Genomic DNA, 16,050 nt, shown 5'->3' with positions numbered 1-16,050 from the left:
AATCCAGGAGGTTTTGCCCTCCAGGCGAGATGAGGCCCATTTCCGTTGAGGCTTCTCGAGGCTAATCACATCTAACCACTGGAACTTCCAAAGGGTCCTTCACACCCTTGCTGCAACTCAAGAAGTTCCCCGACATACCCGTCTCCACTCGAGAGGAAGCACGAGGGTCCCGCACACATCCAGGGGAGCCCCGTTTCCGCCTCCTAGCTCGAGATGAGGGATCCTTTCCCTGTTTCGTAGGGAAAGAATTCCAGGCGTTCCCGTCGCATCTCAAGAGGAGGCGCTCTCCACAGGAAAGGCGAGAGGAACTCCAGGGTCGTGCCACCATTTCAAGAGTTCCCCAGATGTGTCAGTCCATTCCAGAGGAACCTGTTTTCCCTTCACTGCCTTCACGTTCAAGCCGAGGATCGGCTCCCACCACGTGTGCATGTGGGACAGCCCTGTGGGAAAGCCTCGTGGGAAAGCCTCATGGGAAACAATCGAGGGAAAACCATAGATTCTTTGATCCACGCGGCGGACTGCGTGACACTGCTGCTACCCCTCTGTGGGAATGTGCAAGTTCATGCCCGCATTCGAGACGAGGACTGACTCCCCTGGGGAGACTCCAGAAATACCCCAAGATCCATGTCAGCACTGGAGAGGAATCCTCAGGTTCCGGCCCCGACTCCACACTAGGTCTTAAGCCCCGGCATCGACGGGAGAGGAATCCCGAGAGGCCCCCGAGGAACTCGCATGGGGACTGGCCTTTCCTGAGGCCACCAGAGCGGGTCCCCGAAGTCCCCGTCGTAAGTCGAGATCACCTGCCGCAACTCGAGAAAATCCAGGAGGTTTTGCCCTCCAGGCGAGATGAGGCCCATTTCCGCTGAGGCTTCTCGATGTTAATCACATCTAACCACTGGAACTTCCAAAGGGTCCTTCACACCCTTGCTGCAACTCAAGAAGTTCCCCGACATACCCGTCTCCACTCGAGAGGAAGCATGAGGGTCCCGCACACATCCAGGGGAGCCCCGTTTCCACCTAATAGTTCGAGATGAGGGATCCTTTCCCTGTTTCGTAGGGAAAGAATTCCCGGCGTTCCCGTCGCATCTCAAGATGAAGCCCTCTCCACAGAAAAGGCGAGAGGAACTCCAAGGTCGTGCCACCATTCCAAGAGCCCCCAGATGTGTCAGTCCATTCCAGAGGAACATGTTTTCCCTGCACTGCCTTGACGTTCAAGCCGAGGATCGACTCCCACCACGTGTGTACGTGGGACAGCCCTGTGGGAAAGCCTCGTGGGAAAGCCTCGTGGGAAAGACTCGAGGGAAAACCATAGATCCTTTGATCCACGCGGCGGACTGCGTGACACTGCTGCTACCGCTCTGGAGGAAAGCGCAAGTGCATGCCCGCATTCGAGACGAGGACTGACTCCCCTGGGGAGACTCCAGAAGTACCCCAAGATCCATGTCAGCACTGGAGAGGAATCCTCAGGTTCCGGCCCCGACTCCACACAAGGTCTTACGCCCCGGCATCGATGGGAGAGGAATCCCGAGAGGGCCCCGAGGAACTCGCATCGGGACTGGCCTTTCCTGCAGCCTCCAGAGCGTGTCCCCGAAGTCCCCGTCGTAAGTCGAGAGCACCTGCCGCAACTCGAGAAATTCCAGGAGGTTTTGCCCTCCAGGCGAGATGAGGCCCATTTCCGCTGAGGCTTCTCGAGGCTAATCACATCTAACCACTGGAACTTCCAAAGGGTCCTTCACACCCTTGCTGCAACTCAAGAAGTTCCCCGACATACCCGTCTCCACTCGAGAGGATGCACGAGGGTCCCGCACACATCCAGGGGAGCCCCGTTTCCGCATCCTAGCTCGAGATGAGGAATCCTTTCCCTGTTCCGAAGGGAAAGAATTCCCGGCATTCCCGTCGCATCTCAAGAGGAGGTGCTCTCCACAGGAAAGGCGAGAGGAACTCCAGGGTCGTGCCACCATTCCAAGAGTCCCACAGATGTGTCAGTCCATTCCAGTGGAACCTGTTTTCCCTGCACTGCCTTGACGTTCAAGCCGAGGATCGACTCCCACCACGTGTGCACGTGGGACAGTCCTGTGGGAAAGCCTCGTGGGAAAGCCTCGTGGGAAAGACTCGAGGGAAAACCATAGATCCTTTGATCCAGGCGGCGGACTGCGTGACACTGCTGCTACCGCTCTGGGGGAAAGCGCAAGTGCATGCCCACATTCGAGACGAGGACTGACTCCCCTGGGGAGACTCCAGAAGAACCCCAAGATCCATGTCAGCACTGGAGAGGAATCCTCAGGTTCCGGCCCCGACTCCACACAAGGTCTTAGGCCCCGGCATTGACGGGAGAGGAATCCCGAGATTCCCCCGAGGAACTCGCATGGGGACTGGCCTTTCCTGCCGCCACCAGAGCGGGTCCCGGAGGTCCCCGTCGTAAGTCGAGAGGACCTGCCGCAACTCGAGAAAATCCAGGAGGTTTTGCCCTCCAGGCGAGATGAGGCCCATTTCCGCTGAGGCTTCTCGAGGCTAATCACATCTAACCACTGGAACTTCCAAAGGGTCCTTCACACCCTTGCTGCAACTCAAGAAGTTCCCCGACATACCCGTCTCCACTCGAGAGGAAGCACGAGGGTCCCGCACACATCCAGGGGAGCCCCGTTTCCGCCTCCTAGCTCGAGATGAGGGATCCTTTCCCTGTTTCGTAGGGAAAGATTCCCGGCTTTCCCGTCGCATCTCAAGAGGAGGCGCTCTCCACAGGAAAGGCGAGAGGAACTCCAGGGTCGTGCCACCATTCCAAGAGCCCCCAGATGTGTCAGTCCATTCCAGAGGAACCTGTTTTCCCTGCACTGCCTTGACGTTCAAGCCGAGGATCGACTCCCACCACGTGTGCACGTGGGACAGCCCTGTGGGAAAGCCTCGTGGGAAAGCCTCGTCGGAAAGAATCGATGGAAAGCCATAGATCCTTTGATCCACGCGGCGGACTGCGTGACACTGCTGCTACCGCTCTGGAGGAAAGCGCAAGTGCATGCCCGCATTCGAGACGAGGAATGACTCCCCTGTGGAGACTCCAGAAGTACCCCAAGATCCATGTCAGCACTGGAGAGGAATCCTCAGGTTCTGGCCCCGACTCCACACAAGGTCTTAGGCCTCGGCATCGACGGTAGAGGAATCCCGAGAGGCCCCCGAGGAACTCGCATGCGGACTGGCCTTTCCTGAGGCCACCAGAGCGGGTCCCTGAGGTCCCAGTCGTAAGTCGAGAGCACCTGCCGCAACTCCAGAAAATCCAGGAGGTTTTGCCCTCCAGGCGAGATGAGGCTCATTTCCGCTGAGGCTTCTCGAGGCCAATCACGTCTAACCACTGGAACTTCCAAAGGGTCCTTCACACCCTTGCTGCAACTCAAGAAGTTACCCGACATACCCGTCTCCACTCGAGAGGAAGCACGTGGGGTCCCGCACACATCCAGGGGAGCCCCGTTTCCGCCTCCTAGCTCGAGATGAGGGATCCTTTCCCTGTTTCATAGGGAAAGATTCCCGGCTTTCCCGTCGCATCTCAAGAGGAGGCGCTCTCCACAAGAAAGGCGAGAGGAACTCCAGGGTCGTGCCACCATTCCAAGAGTCCCCCAGATGTGTCAGTCCATTCCAGAGGAACCTGTTTTCCCTGCACTGCCTTGACGTTCAAGCCGAGGATCGACTCCCAAAACGTGTGCACGTGGGACAGCCTTGTGGGAAAGCCTCGTGGGAAAGCCTCGTGGGAAAGACTCGAGGGAAAGCCATAGATCCTTTGATCCACGCGGCGGACTGCGTGACACTGCTGCTACCGCTCTGGAGGAAAGAACAAGTGCATGCCCGCATTCGAGACAAGGAATGACTCCCCTGGGGAGACTCCAGAAGTACCCCAAGATCCATGTCAGCACTGGAGAGGAATCCTCAGGTTCCGGCCCCCACTCCACACAAGGTCTTAGGCCCCGGCATCGACGGGAGAGAAATCCCGAGAGGCCCCTGAGGAACTCGCATGGGGACTGGCCTTTCCTGAGGCCACCAGAGCGGTTCCCTGTGGTCCCCGTCGTAAGTCGAGAGCATCTGCCGCAACTCGAAAAAATCCAGGAGGTTTTGCCCTCCAGGCGAGATGAGGCCCATTTCCGCTGAGGCTTCTCGAGGCCAATCACGTCTAACCACTGGAACTTCCAAAGGGTCCTTCACACCCTTGCTGCAACTCAAGAAGTTCCCCGACATACCCGTGTCCACTCGAGAGGAAGCACGAGGGTCCCGCACACATCCAGGGGAGCCCCGTTTCCGCCTCCTTGCTCGAGATGAGGGATCCTTTCCCTGTTTCGTAGGGAAAGAATTCCCGGCGTTCCCGTCGCATCTCAAGAGGAGGCGCTTTCCACAGGAAAGGCGAGAGGAACTCAAGGGTCGTGCCACCATTCCAAGTGTCCCCCAGATGTGTCAGTCCATTCCAGAGGAACCTGTTTTCCCTTCACTGCCTTGACGTTCAAGCCGAGGATCGACTCCCACCACGTGTGCACGTTGGACAGCCCTGTGGGAAAGCCTCGTGGGAAAGACTCGTGGGAAAGACTCGAGGGAAAACCATAGATCCTTTGATCCACGTGGCGGACTGCGTGACACTGCTGCTACCGCTCTGGGCGAAAGCGCAAGTGCATGCCCGCATTCGAGACGAGGACTGACTCCCCTGGGGAGACTTCTGAAGTACCCCAAGATCCATGTCAGCACAGGAGAGGAATCCTCAGGTTCCGGCCCCGACTCCACACAAGGTCTTAGGCCCCGGCATCGACGGGAGAGGAATCCCGAGAGGCCCCAGAGGAACTCGCATGGGGACTGGCCTTTCCTGAGGCCACCAGAGAGGGTCCCGAGGTACCCGTCGAAAGTCGAGAGCACCTGCCGCAAATCGAGAAAATCCAGGAGGTCCTGCCCTCCAGGCGAGATGAGGCCCATTTCCGCTGAGGCTTCTCGAGGCTAATCACATCTAACCACTGAAACTTCCAAAGGGTCCTTCACAACCTTGCTTCAACTCAAGAAGTTCCTCAACATACCCGTCTCCACTCGAGAGGAAGCACGAGGGTCCCGCACACATCCAGGGGAGCCCCGTTTCCGCCTCCTAGCTCGAGATGAGGGATCCTTTCCCTGTTTCGTAGGGAAAGATTCCCGGCTTTCCCGTCGCATCTCAAGAGGAGGCGCTCTCCACAGGAAAGGCGAGAGGAACTCCAGGGTCGTGCCACCATTCCAAGAGTCCCCCAGATGTGTCAGTGCTTTCCAGAGGAACCTGTTTTCCCTGCACTGCCTTGACGTTCAAGCCGAGGATCGACTCCCACCACGTGTGCACGTGGGACAGCACTGTGGGAAAGCCTCGTGATAAAGCCTCGTGGGAAAGAATCGAGGGAAAGCCATAGATCCTTTGATCCACGCGGCGGACTGCGTGACACTGCAGCTACCGCTCTGGAGGAAAGCGCAAGTGCATGTCCGCATTCGAGACGAGGAATGACTCCCCTGGGGAGACTCCAGAAGTACCCCAAGATCCATGTCAGCACTGGAGAGTAATCCTCAGGTTCCGGCCCCCACTCCACACAAGGTCTTAGGCCCCGGCATCGACGGGAGAGGAATCCCGAGAGGCCCCTGAGGAACTCGCATGGGGACTGGCCTTTCCTGAGGCCACCAGAGCGGGTCCCTGTGGTCCCCGTCGTAAGTCGAGAGCACCTGCCGCAACTCGAAAAAATCCAGGAGGTTTTGCCCTCCAGGCGAGATGACGCCCATTTCCGCTGAGGCTTCTCGAGGCCAATCACGTCTAACCACTGGAAATTCCAAAGGGTCCTTCACACCCTTGCTGCAACTCAAGAAGTTCCCCGACATACCCGTGTCCACTCGAGAGGAAGCACGAGGGTCCCGCACACATCCAGGGGAGCCCCGTTTCCGCCTCCTTGCTCGAGATGAGGGATCCTTTCCCTGTTTCGTAGGGAAAGAATTCCCGGCGTTCCCGTCGCATCTCAAGAGGAGGCGCTTTCCACAGTAAAGGCGAGAGGAACTCAAGGGTCGTGCCACCATTCCAAGTGTCCCCCAGATGTGTCAGTCCATTCCAGAGGAACCTGTTTTCCCTGCACTGCCTTGACGTTCAAGCCGAGGATCGACTCCCACCACGTGTGCACGTTGGACAGCCCTGTGGGAAAGCCTCGTGGGAAAGACTCGTGGGAAAGACTCGAGGGAAAACCATAGATCCTTTGATCCACGTGGCGGACTGCGTGACACTGCTGCTACCGCTCTGGGCGAAAGCGCAAGTGCATGCCCGCATTCGAGACGAGGACTGACTCCCCTGGGGAGACTTCTGAAGTACCCCAAGATCCATGTCAGCACAGGAGAGGAATCCTCAGGTTCCGGCCCTGACTCCACACAAGGTCTTAGGCCCCGGCATCGACGGGAGAGGAATCCCGAGAGGCCCCAGAGGAACTCGCATGGGGACTGGCCTTTCCTGAGGCCACTAGAGCGGGTCCCGAGTTACCCGTCGAAAGTCGAGAGCACCTGCCGCAAATCGAGAAAATCCAGGAGGTCCTGCCCTCCAGGCGAGATGAGGCCCATTTCCGCTGAGGCTTCTCGAGGCTAATCACATCTAACCACTGAAACTTCCAAAGGGTCTTTAACACCCTTGCTGCAACTCAAGAAGTTCCCCAACATACCCGTCTCCACTCGAGAGGAAGCACGAGGGTCCCGCACACATCAAGGGGAGCCCCGTTTCCGCCTCCTAGCTCGAGATGAGGGATCCTTTCCCTGTTTCGTAGGGAAAGATTCCCGGCTTTCCCGTCGCATCTCAAGAGGAGGCGCTCTCCACAGGAAAGGCGAGAGGAACTCCAGGGTCGTGCCACCATTCCAAGAGCCCCCAGATGTGTCAGTCCATTCCAGAGGAACCTGTTTTCCCTGCACTGCCTTGACGTTCAAGCCGAGGATCGACTCCCACCACGTGTGCACGTGGGACAGCCCTGTGGGAAAGCCTCGTGGGAAAGCCTCGTCGGAAAGAATCGATGGAAAGCCATAGATCCTTTGATCCACGCGGCGGACTGCGTGACACTGCTGCTACCGCTCTGGAGGAAAGCGCAAGTGCATGCCCGCATTCGAGACGAGGAATGACTCCCCTGTGGAGACTCCAGAAGTACCCCAAGATCCATGTCAGCACTGGAGAGGAATCCTCAGGTTCTGGCCCCGACTCCACACAAGGTCTTAGGCCTCGGCATCGACGGTAGAGGAATCCCGAGAGGCCCCCGAGGAACTCGCATGCGGACTGGCCTTTCCTGAGGCCACCAGAGCGGGTCCCTGAGGTCCCAGTCGTAAGTCGAGAGCACCTGCCGCAACTCCAGAAAATCCAGGAGGTTTTGCCCTCCAGGCGAGATGAGGCTCATTTCCGCTGAGGCTTCTCGAGGCCAATCACGTCTAACCACTGGAACTTCCAAAGGGTCCTTCACACCCTTGCTGCAACTCAAGAAGTTACCCGACATACCCGTCTCCACTCGAGAGGAAGCACGTGGGGTCCCGCACACATCCAGGGGAGCCCCGTTTCCGCCTCCTAGCTCGAGATGAGGGATCCTTTCCCTGTTTCGTAGGGAAAGATTCCCGGCTTTCCCGTCGCATCTCAAGAGGAGGCGCTCTCCACAAGAAAGGCGAGAGGAACTCCAGGGTCGTGCCACCATTCCAAGAGTCCCCCAGATGTGTCAGTCCATTCCAGAGGAACCTGTTTTCCCTGCACTGCCTTGACGTTCAAGCCGAGGATCGACTCCCAAAACGTGTGCACGTGGGACAGCCTTGTGGGAAAGCCTCGTGGGAAAGCCTCGTGGGAAAGACTCGAGGGAAAGCCATAGATCCTTTGATCCACGCGGCGGACTGCGTGACACTGCTGCTACCGCTCTGGAGGAAAGAACAAGTGCATGCCCGCATTCGAGACAAGGAATGACTCCCCTGGGGAGACTCCAGAAGTACCCCAAGATCCATGTCAGCACTGGAGAGGAATCCTCAGGTTCCGGCCCCCACTCCACACAAGGTCTTAGGCCCCGGCATCGACGGGAGAGGAATCCCGAGAGGCCCCTGAGGAACTCGCATGGGGACTGGCCTTTCCTGAGGCCACCAGAGCGGTTCCCTGTGGTCCCCGTCGTAAGTCGAGAGCATCTGCCGCAACTCGAAAAAATCCAGGAGGTTTTGCCCTCCAGGCGAGATGAGGCCCATTTCCGCTGAGGCTTCTCGAGGCCAATCACGTCTAACCACTGGAACTTCCAAAGGGTCCTTCACACCCTTGCTGCAACTCAAGAAGTGCCCCGACATACCCGTGTCCACTCGAGAGGAAGCACGAGGGTCCCGCACACATCCAGGGGAGCCCCGTTTCCGCCTCCTTGCTCGAGATGAGGGATCCTTTCCCTGTTTCGTAGGGAAAGAATTCCCGGCGTTCCCGTCGCATCTCAAGAGGAGGCGCTTTCCACAGGAAAGGCGAGAGGAACTCAAGGGTCGTGCCACCATTCCAAGTGTCCCCCAGATGTGTCAGTCCATTCCAGAGGAACCTGTTTTCCCTTCACTGCCTTGACGTTCAAGCCGAGGATCGACTCCCACCACGTGTGCACGTTGGACAGCCCTGTGGGAAAGCCTCGTGGGAAAGACTCGTGGGAAAGACTCGAGGGAAAACCATAGATCCTTTGATCCACGTGGCGGACTGCGTGACACTGCTGCTACCGCTCTGGGCGAAAGCGCAAGTGCATGCCCGCATTCGAGACGAGGACTGACTCCCCTGGGGAGACTTCTGAAGTACCCCAAGATCCATGTCAGCACAGGAGAGGAATCCTCAGGTTCCGGCCCCGACTCCACACAAGGTCTTAGGCCCCGGCATCGACGGGAGAGGAATCCCGAGAGGCCCCCGAGGAACTCGCATGGGGACTGGCCTTTCCTGAGGCCACCAGAGCGGGTCCCGAGGTACCCGTCGAAAGTCGAGAGCACCTGCCGCAAATCGAGAAAATCCAGGAGGTCCTGCCCTCCAGGCGAGATGAGGCCCATTTCCGCTGAGGCTTCTCGAGGCTAATCACATCTAACCACTGAAACTTCCAAAGGGTCCTTCACAACCTTGCTTCAACTCAAGAAGTTCCTCAACATACCCGTCTCCACTCGAGAGGAAGCACGAGGGTCCCGCACACATCCAGGGGAGCCCCGTTTCCGCCTCCTAGCTCGAGATGAGGGATCCTTTCCCTGTTTCGTAGGGAAAGATTCCCGGCTTTCCCGTCGCATCTCAAGAGGAGGCGCTCTCCACAGGAAAGGCGAGAGGAACTCCAGGGTCGTGCCACCATTCCAAGAGTCCCCCAGATGTGTCAGTGCTTTCCAGAGGAACCTGTTTTCCCTGCACTGCCTTGACGTTCAAGCCGAGGATCGACTCCCACCACGTGTGCACGTGGGACAGCACTGTGGGAAAGCCTCGTGATAAAGCCTCGTGGGAAAGAATCGAGGGAAAGCCATAGATCCTTTGATCCACGCGGCGGACTGCGTGACACTGCAGCTACCGCTCTGGAGGAAAGCGCAAGTGCATGTCCGCATTCGAGACGAGGAATGACTCCCCTGGGGAGACTCCAGAAGTACCCCAAGATCCATGTCAGCACTGGAGAGTAATCCTCAGGTTCCGGCCCCCACTCCACACAAGGTCTTAGGCCCCGGCATCGACGGGAGAGGAATCCCGAGAGGCCCCTGAGGAACTCGCATGGGGACTGGCCTTTCCTGAGGCCACCAGAGCGGGTCCCTGTGGTCCCCGTCGTAAGTCGAGAGCACCTGCCGCAACTCGAAAAAATCCAGGAGGTTTTGCCCTCCAGGCGAGATGACGCCCATTTCCGCTGAGGCTTCTCGAGGCCAATCACGTCTAACCACTGGAAATTCCAAAGGGTCCTTCACACCCTTGCTGCAACTCAAGAAGTTCCCCGACATACCCGTGTCCACTCGAGAGGAAGCACGAGGGTCCCGCACACATCCAGGGGAGCCCCGTTTCCGCCTCCTTGCTCGAGATGAGGGATCCTTTCCCTGTTTCGTAGGGAAAGAATTCCCGGCGTTCCCGTCGCATCTCAAGAGGAGGCGCTTTCCACAGTAAAGGCGAGAGGAACTCAAGGGTCGTGCCACCATTCCAAGTGTCCCCCAGATGTGTCAGTCCATTCCAGAGGAACCTGTTTTCCCTGCACTGCCTTGACGTTCAAGCCGAGGATCGACTCCCACCACGTGTGCACGTTGGACAGCCCTGTGGGAAAGCCTCGTGGGAAAGACTCGTGGGAAAGACTCGAGGGAAAACCATAGATCCTTTGATCCACGTGGCGGACTGCGTGACACTGCTGCTACCGCTCTGGGCGAAAGCGCAAGTGCATGCCCGCATTCGAGACGAGGACTGACTCCCCTGGGGAGACTTCTGAAGTACCCCAAGATCCATGTCAGCACAGGAGAGGAATCCTCAGGTTCCGGCCCTGACTCCACACAAGGTCTTAGGCCCCGGCATCGACGGGAGAGGAATCCCGAGAGGCCCCAGAGGAACTCGCATGGGGACTGGCCTTTCCTGAGGCCACTAGAGCGGGTCCCGAGTTACCCGTCGAAAGTCGAGAGCACCTGCCGCAAATCGAGAAAATCCAGGAGGTCCTGCCCTCCAGGCGAGATGAGGCCCATTTCCGCTGAGGCTTCTCGAGGCTAATCACATCTAACCACTGAAACTTCCAAAGGGTCTTTAACACCCTTGCTGCAACTCAAGAAGTTCCCCAACATACCCGTCTCCACTCGAGAGGAAGCACGAGGGTCCCGCACACATCAAGGGGAGCCCCGTTTCCGCCTCCTAGCTCAAGATGAGGGATCCTTTCCCTGTTCCGTAGGGAAAGAATTCCCGGCGGTCCCGTCGCATCTCAAGAGGAGGCGCTCTCCACAGGAAAGGCGATAGGAACTCCGGGGTCGTGCCACCATTCCAAGAGTCCCCCAGATGTGTCAGTCCATTCCAGAGGAAACTGTTTTCCCTGCACTGCCTTGACGTTCAAGCCGAGGATCGACTCCCACCACGTGTGCACGTGGGACAGCCCTGTGCAAAAGCCTCGTGGGAAAGCCTCGTGGGAAAGACTCGAGGGAAAACCATAGATCCTTTGATCCAGGCGGCGGACTGCGTGACACTGCTGCTACCGCTCTGGAGGAAAGCGCAAGTGCATGCCCGCATTCGAGACGAGGACTGACTCCCCTGGGGAGACTCCAGAAATACCCCAAGATCCATGTCAGCACTGGAGAGGAATCCTCAGGTTCCGGCCCCGACTCCACACTAGGTCTTAAGCCCCGGCATCTACGGGAGAGGAATCCCGAGAGGCCCCCGAGGAACTCGCATGGGGACTGGCCTTTCCTGAGGCCACCAGAGCGGGTCCCCGAAGTCCCCGTCGTAAGTCGAGATCACCTGCCGCAACTCGAGAAAATCCAGGAGGTTTTGCCCTCCAGGCGAGATGAGGCCCATTTCCGCTGAGGCTTCTCGATGCTAATCACATCTAACCACTGGAACTTCCAAAGGGTCCTTCACACCCTTGCTGCAACTCAAGAAGTTCCCCGACATACCCGTATCCACTCGAGAGGAAGCATGAGGGTCCCGCACACATCCAGGGGAGCCCCGTTTCCACCTAATAGCTCGAGATGAGGGATCCTTTCCCTGTTTCGTAGGGAAAGAATTCCCGGCGTTCCCGTCGCATCTCAAGATGAAGCCCTCTCCACAGAAAAGGCGAGAGGAACTTCAAGGTCGTGCCACCATTCCAAGAGCCCCCAGATGTGTCAGTCCATTCCAGAGGAACATGTTTTCCCTGCACTGCCTTGACGTTCAAGCCGAGGATCGACTCCCACCACGTGTGTACGTGGGACAGCCCTGTGGGAAAGCCTCGTGGGAAAGCCTCGTGGGAAAGACTCGAGGGAAAACCATAGATCCTTTGATCCACGCGGCGGACTGCGTGACACTGCTGCTACCGCTCTGGAGGAAAGCGCAAGTGCATGCCCGCATTCGAGACGAGGAATGACTCCCCTGGGGAGACTCCAGAAGTACCCCAAGATCCATGTCAGCACTGGAGAGGAATCCTCAGGTTCCGGCCCCGACTCCACACAAGGTCTTACGCCCCGGCATCGATGGGAGAGGAATCCCGAGAGGGCCCCGAGGAACTCGCATCGGGACTGGCCTTTCCTGCAGCCTCCAGAGCGTGTCCCCGAAGTCCCCGTCGTAAGTCGAGAGCACCTGCCGCAACTCGAGAAATTCCAGGAGGTTTTGACCTCCAGGCGAGATGAGGCCCATTTCCGCTGAGGCTTCTCGAGGCTAATCACATCTAACCACTGGAACTTCCAAAGGGTCCTTCACACCCTTGCTGCAACTCAAGAAGTTCCCCGACATACCCGTCTCCACTCGAGAGGATGCACGAGGGTCCCGCACACATCCAGGGGAGCCCCGTTTCCGCCTCCTAGCTCGAGATGAGGAATCCTTTCCCTGTTCCGAAGGGAAAGAATTCCCGGCATTCCCGTCGCATCTCAAGAGGAGGTGCTCTCCACAGGAAAGGCGAGAGGAACTCCAGGGTCGTGCCACCATTCCAAGAGTCCCCCAGATGTGTCAGTCCATTCCAGAGGAACCTGTTTTCCCTGCACTGCCTTGACGTTCAAGCCGAGGATCGACTCCCACCACGTGTGCACGTGGGACAGTCCTGTGGGAAAGCCTCGTGGGAAAGCCTCGTGGGAAAGACTCGAGGGAAAACCATAGATCCTTTGATCCAGGCGGCGGACTGCGTGACACTGCTGCTACCGCTCTGGGGGAAAGCGCAAGTGCATGCCCGCATTCGAGACGAGGACTGACTCCCCTGGGGAGACTCCAGAAGAACCCCAAGATCCATGTCAGCACTGGAGAGGAATCCTCAGGTTCCGGCCCCGACTCCACACAAGGTCTTAGGCCCCGGCATTGACGGGAGAGGAATCCCGAGAGGCCCCCGAGGAACTCGCATGGGGACTGGCCTTTCCTGCCGCCACCAGAGCGGGTCCCTGAGGTCCCCGTCGTAAGTTGAGAGCACCTGCCGCAACTCGAGAAAATCCAGGAGGTTTTGCCCTCCAGGCGAGATGAGGCCCATTTCCGCTGAGGCTTCTCGAGGCTAATCACATCTAACCACTGGAACTTCCAAAGGGTCCTTCACACCCTTGCTGCAACTCAAGAAGTTCCCCGACATACCCGTCTCCACTCGAGAGGAAGCACGAGGGTCCCGCACACATCCAGGGGAGCCCCGTTTCCGCCTCCTAGCTCGAGATGAGGGATCCTTTCCCTGTTTCGTAGGGAAAGATTCCCGGCTTTCCCGTCGCATCTCAAGAGGAGGCGCTCTCCACAGGAAAGGCGAGAGGAACTCCAGGGTCGTGCCACCATTCCAAGAGCCCCCAGATGTGTCAGTCCATTCCAGAGGAACCTGTTTTCCCTGCACTGCCTTGACGTTCAAGCCGAGGATCGACTCCCACCACGTGTGCACGTGGGACAGCCCTGTGGGAAAGCCTCGTGGGAAAGCCTCGTGGGAAAGAATCGAGGGAAAGCCATAGATCCTTTGATCCACGCGGCGGACTGCGTGACACTGCTGCTACCGCTCTGGAGGAAAGCGCAAGTGCGTGCCCGCATTCGAGACGAGGAATGACTCCCCTGTGGAGACTCCAGAAGTACCCCAAGATCCATGTCAGCACTGGAGAGGAATCCTCAGGTTCTGGCCCCGACTCCACACAAGGTCTTAGGCCTCGGCATCGACGGTAGAGGAATCCCGAGAGGCCCCCGAGGAACTCGCATGCGGACTGGCCTTTCCTGAGGCCACCAGAGCGGGTCCCTGAGGTCCCAGTCGTAAGTCGAGAGCACCTGCCGCAACTCCAGAAAATCCAGGAGGTTTTGCCCTCCAGGCGAGATGAGGCCCATTTCCGCTGAGGCTTCTCGAGGCCAATCACGTCTAACCACTGGAACTTCCAAAGGGTCCTTCACACCCTTGCTGCAACTCAAGAAGTTACCCGACATACCCGTCTCCACTCGAGAGGAAGCACGTGGGGTCCCGCACACATCCAGGGGAGCCCCGTTTCCGCCTCCTAGCTCGAGATGAGGGATCCTTTCCCTGTTTCGTAGGGAAAGATTCCCGGCTTTCCCGTCGCATCTCAAGAGGAGGCGCTCTCCACAAGAAAGGCGAGAGGAACTCCAGGGTCGTGCCACCATTCCAAGAGTCCCCCAGATGTGTCAGTCCATTCCAGAGGAACCTGTTTTCCCTGCACTGCCTTGACGTTCAAGCCGAGGATCGACTCCCACCACGTGTGCACGTTGGACAGCCCTGTGGGAAAGCCTCGTGGGAAAGACTCGTGGGAAAGACTCGATGGAAAACCATAGATCCTTTGATCCACGTGGCGGACTGCCTGACACTGCTGCTACCGCTCTGGGGGAAAGCGCAAGTGCATGCCCGCATTCGAGACGAGGACTGACTCCCCTGGGGAGACTGCTGAAGTACCCCAAGATCCATGTCAGCACAGGAGAGGAATCCTCAGGTTCCGGCCCTGACTCCACACAAGGTCTTAGGCCCCGGCATCGACGGGAGAGGAATCCCGAGAGGCCCCAGAGGAACTCGCATGGGGACTGGCCTTTCCTGAAGCCACTAGAGCGGGTCCCGAGGTACCCGTCGAAAGTCGAGAGCACCTGCCGCAAATCGAGAAAATCCAGGAGGTCCTGCCCTCCAGGCGAGATGAGGCCCATTTCCGCTGAGGCTTCTCGAGGCTAATCACATCTAACCACTGAAACTTCCAAAGGGTCTTTAACACCCTTGCTGCAACTCAAGAAGTTCCCCAACATACCCGTCTCCACTCGAGAGGAAGCACGAGGGTCCCGCACACATCAAGGGGAGCCCCGTTTCCGCCTCCTAGCTCAAGATGAGGGATCCTTTCCCTGTTCCGTAGGGAAAGAATTCCCGGCGGTCCCGTCGCATCTCAAGAGGAGGCGCTCTCCACAGGAAAGGCGAGAGGAACTCCGGGGTCGTGCCACCATTCCAAGAGTCCCCCAGATGTGTCAGTCCATTCCAGAGGAACCTGTTTTCCCTGCACTGCCTTGACGTTCAAGCCGAGGATCGACTCCCACCACGTGTGCACGTGGGACAGCCCTGTGCGAAAGCCTCGTGGGAAAGCCTCGTGGGAAAGACTCGAGGGAAAACCATAGATCCTTTGATCCAGGCGGCGGACTGCGTGACACTGCTGCTACCGATCTGGAGGAAAGCGCAAGTGCATGCCCACATTGGAGACGAGGACTGACTCCCCTGGGGAGACTCCAGAAGTACCCCAAGATCCATGTCAGCACTGGAGAGGAATCCTCAGGTTCGGCCCCGACTCCACACAAGGTCTTAAGCCCCGGCATCGACGGGAGAGGAATCCCGAGAGGCCCCCGAGGAACTCGCATGGGGACTGGCCTTTCCTGAGGCCACCAGAGCGGGTCCCCGAGGTCCCCGTGGTAAGTCGAGAGCACCTGCCGCAACTCCAGAAAATCCAGGAGGTTTTGCCCTCCAGGCGAGATGAGGCCCATTTCAGCTGATGCTTCTCGAGGCTAATCACATCTAACCACTGGAACTTCCAAAGGGTCCTTCACACCCTTGCTGCAACTCAAGAAGTTCCCCGACATACCCGTGTCCACTCGAGAGGAAGCACGAGGGTCCCGCACACATCCAGGGGAGCCCCGTTTCCGCCTCCTTGCTCGTGATGAGGGATCCTTTCCCTGTTTCGTAGGTAAAGAATTCCCGGCGTTCCCGTCGCATCTCAAGTGGAGGCGCTCTCCACAGGAAAGGCGAGAGGAACTCCAGGGTCGTGGCACCATTCCAAGAGTCCCCCAGATGTGTCAGTCCATTCCAGAGGAACCTGTTTTCCCTGCACTGCCTTGCCGTTCAAGCCGAGGATCGACTCCCACCACGTGTGCACGTGGGACAGCCCTGTGGGAAATCCTCGTGGGAAAGCCTCGTGGGAAAGACTCGAGGGAAAACCATAGATCCTTTGATCCACGCGGCGGACTGCGTGACACTGCTGCTACCGCTC

This window comes from Ovis canadensis, chromosome 21, assembly GCF_042477335.2.
Source record: "Ovis canadensis isolate MfBH-ARS-UI-01 breed Bighorn chromosome 21, ARS-UI_OviCan_v2, whole genome shotgun sequence".
NCBI lineage: Eukaryota > Metazoa > Chordata > Mammalia > Artiodactyla > Bovidae > Ovis > Ovis canadensis.
The sequence above is the reverse complement of the archived record's forward strand: the minus strand, read 5'-3'. Positions refer to the sequence as shown.